The sequence below is a fragment of the Hipposideros armiger genome, unplaced genomic scaffold (assembly GCF_001890085.2).
Source record: "Hipposideros armiger isolate ML-2016 unplaced genomic scaffold, ASM189008v1 scaffold_819, whole genome shotgun sequence".
NCBI classification, from domain to species: Eukaryota; Metazoa; Chordata; class Mammalia; order Chiroptera; family Hipposideridae; genus Hipposideros; species Hipposideros armiger.
The window spans coordinates 191,453-195,537 of record NW_017732169.1 but is presented as its reverse complement, the minus strand read 5'-3'; positions in this window follow the sequence as shown (position 1 = coordinate 195,537).

Sequence of the window (4,085 nt, the reverse complement as noted above, 5' to 3'; positions counted from 1 at the left end):
AAAATAAAATAAATAAAAATAAATTTAAAAAAATAAAACATGGGCTACAGAAACCAAGGCCTTAGGGTCTGACACAGAGAACTCAGGGCCACCTTGCTTGTTTTCATTTGCCTTTCATTTTTGCCCATCTCTGCTTCTCTTTGTCTATTAGCAAAACAAACAAACAAAACAACACCTTATTTTTCTCAGCATCTGTAAATAATTTCTGAAGGAAGGACTGATTGATTGAATCATGGGCTCACCACCTGGACCAAAGTAAGTTGCCTGGAGAAGGGACTGTGATTGTCCAAACCTGGATCACATGCCCAGGTCACATGCTAAAAGAAAGCGTGCTGGGTAGACTATAAAGAATAGCTAGTACCATCTAGCACAGGTTTGACCCAAGCGAGCAATTATACCCACTTAGAGTGTAATTATAATTATGCGAGTTCTCCATCAGCATTCTGCGGTTGTAGCATTTCAAAGGCCTTTATCTGGTCTTCCTCATACTATGCCCTTGTCTTCCTCTTGGGCACACACCACCTCTCTGAGATCATCTGCTGGGTTTCCCATTGGGAAGAAGCGCTCCCTGGCTCTTAGAGCTACAGCGGCTGGCTTTTTTTCTGTCATCCCTCTCCCCACGCCTGGCTGTCATGTTTCAAAGGGCTATTCCCAAATATTTTTCACCATCCTTCCACTTGCAACTCCCTAGGCAGTTGTCCCTCTGTTAGTTATGTCTCTCTTAATTTTTCTCCATGCCCCTTCTTTTTGTTCCTCAAAATCAAACTTAATTTTCCAGGGGTCCTTTTTCCTAGACATTGCCTCCCAGAGACAACAGTTGAGAAATAATGAAGTAGGTTGGGAGATCTCATAACCAAAGGACCTTTGCAGTTCTTTTGTTAATGATTGGTTTAGGGGATTAGAAGCTGACACATTGTAGCCCAGGAGACATGTGAGAAAGCCCATGCAAGGACTCCTGGAAAATTGAGTCTGATTTGAAGAAAAGAGGGGTTTTTGAGTCCTTAGCATCATCCAGTAGAAAAAAGTGTGAGACTTGGGGCCTCTTCATTGGTTCCTGTTTAGCTTTAATCCTTAACATGTCATTTAGTATGCTTTTGGATGCCAAATACAGAAAATTCAAAAGTGGTATAAACAGGGCCGGCCGAGTGGCGCAATGGTTAAGAACTGGCTTGGGACGCCAGAGGGCCCCGGTTTGGATCCCACATATGAGGGCCAGTGACACTGCCCTCCACAGCTAAGATGCTGAACAACAGCTCAACCTGGAGCTGGGCTGCTGTGAGTCGCCAGTGACGACGTAGGCTACAGCCCCTGTGGCAGTGGGTTGCCATGGGCTACGGTGTGTAGCCAGCAGCGGCCGTCCAGAAGCCGGCGACTGATCTGCCTCGCCCGGGAAGAGCGCAATGATGGTGCCAACTTGGGCCAGTGAAGCAACGTCCTCCACAACTAGACTGAAGAACAAATCGACAGCAACTTGTCTGTTCCCCTTCCCCCAATTCCCCAGCACTGTTCCCATCCCACCAATTCCCCAATAAAAAAAAATTTTAAATAGTGGTGTAAACAATCAGGAAATTTATGAACTCACATAAATAGCAGGACTAAAGGTGGGTGTTCAGAATTGGTTAATTGAGCATCTCATTCACACCCTAAAGGATCCAGGTTCCTTCCATCGCTCTCTCCTCTGCCATCTTCAGTTGTGTTGTCTGGATCGTTTGGCTAATTCCTCGCATGGCAGCAAGGTGACTGCTGAGCTCCAGGCATCACCCCCGCACGTGGCCACCACTGCGAGAAGCAGAAAAGAAGACATTTCTCCTTGTGTCTCTTTGTAAAAGCAACCTTTTACAAAGCCTTGTAAAAGGCCGCCCTTTCTGGAGGCCTTGCATCAGCTTTCTCTCATGTCTCATGGGCCAAAAGTGTGTCACCTGCTGATCCCCGAAACCAGTCATTGGCAAAGGAACTGACATTACTGTGATTGATTTAAACTAATTGAGGCTTTCTCTGGAGCTCAGAATCGCCCCTTCCTGTGCATGGTTTGCCAGTGAATCCGGAACAAAACTGGGGCTCTGTCAAAAGAATGAAGGGTGGCAGGGAGGGAGTTCAGGGGAGGGTAAATTTGGATCAAGCAACCAATTGTATCTGACGCTCTTCTCTTCTTGTCAACTTGTTTTCTCCAAGTATAAACCGGAGATGGTGGTACCTCCTTCATTGATCTATGGAGATACTTCAAGAAACAAGGTTTTTCAGGAGACACTTATGAAAATAATTTAAAATACAGGGGCGGCTGGTTAGTTCAGTTGGTTAGAGCGCAGTGCTCACAACACCAAGGTGGCCGGTTTGATCCCCACATGGGCCACTAAGGTGCGTCCTCCACAACTAGATTGAAATAACTACTTGACTTGGAGCTGATGGGCTCTGGAAATAAACACACTGTTCCCCAATTAAAAAATAATAATAATAATAATAAAATAAAATAAAACGGGGCATATGCTTCAATATGAATGAACCTTGAAGAGACGTTATGCTAAGTGACATAAGCCAGTCACAGAAGGACAAATAGTGTATGATTCTGCTTCTGTGAGGTTCTAGAGGAGTCAAATTCATACAGAAAGTAGAAGGGTGATTGCCAGGGTCAGGGGAGGAGGAAATGGAGAGTCAGTGTTTCGTGGGGACAGAGTTTCACTTTGGGAAGATAAAAAAGTTCTGAAGATGGTTGCACAACAATGTGAATGTCACAGAATTTGTACACTTAAAATGGTTAAAATGGTAAGTTTTGTGTTATGTATATTTTATCACCACAAAAAAAAATTTTTTTAATAAAACAGCGGGGCTATTTAAGATAGCAAAGGAATTACGCTAAACTTAAGAAATGTACAACATAAATGTATGGTTCTCTCTCATAACCACCATGTCGGATGTTTCCCTATTTTCATTTGTGGGTAACCGTTTCCCAGCCTCATCTATCACGTCTTTCCCAGTCATGTGCCATTGCCCTCTCTTTCCTCAGACCCACGAGTGTTTTGTTTTGTTTTTAATATTTTTATTGGGGAATTGGGGGNGGCAGTGTCACTGGCCCTCATATGTGGGATCCGAACCGGGGCCCTCTGGCATCCCAAGCCAGTTCTTAACCATTGCGCCACTCAGCCGGCCCAAAGGGAGCCTTTTTTAGGCTCTCGCCTTCATTCTGATTCCTCTTTCCTCTTCACTACCTTTCTGTACTTCTTCCATGAAGACCACATGAAAAATCACTCTTCTGGTAAATTGAGTAACTGATTTGCAAGAGTGGACAGTACCTAGAGACTAGAGGATTTATTAGTCAAGTTTCTTTAGTTGCGAGTGACAGAAACTCAATGCAAACTAGCTTAAGCCCAAAAGGGAATTGATTGGTTCACATAAGTAAAGGCGACACTGGGCATTCCATTTAACTGTAGCTACATAACACACCACCCCAAAACTCAGAGGCCATCATTTTCTTATGCTTATGGACTGTGAGTCAGGAAGTCAGCTAGCACACGAGGGAGGTCTTGTCTTTGCTCCATGATGCCTCGGCCTCAGTTGGAAACACTCAAAGGTAAGGTGACTTGATGGCTAGGCTCATCTGGAAACGTCTTTTTCTTTGAGGTTGGCTGTCTTGCTGGGACCTCTGCTGGGGCTGTTGGCCAGACCCCTACACATGGCCTCTTCATGTGGTTACTTAACCTCTTCAAGCATGGTGCCTGGGTTCCAAAAACAAATGTCCCGAGAGAATGAAACACTCGTGCATGGCATTTTTATGACTCAGCCTCTGAAGTCATATGGCTTCACTTCCGCCATACTGTTTTGTGCAAGTGGTCACAAAGGTCTGCCCAGGTGCAAGGGGAGGGGACGTAGACTCCACCACTCGATGGAAAGCGTGTTGCCCTGTAATTAGTGTACGTGGGATGGGCCATCTCTAGTAATGGCCATCTCTAGAAAATAGAATTTGCCACACTGGGATGGCTCATCAATTTAAAACATGGGCTACAGGGCCGGCCGAGTGGCGCGATGGTTAAGAACTGGCTTGGGATGCCAGAGGGCCCCGGTTCGGATCCCACATATGAGGGCCAGTGACA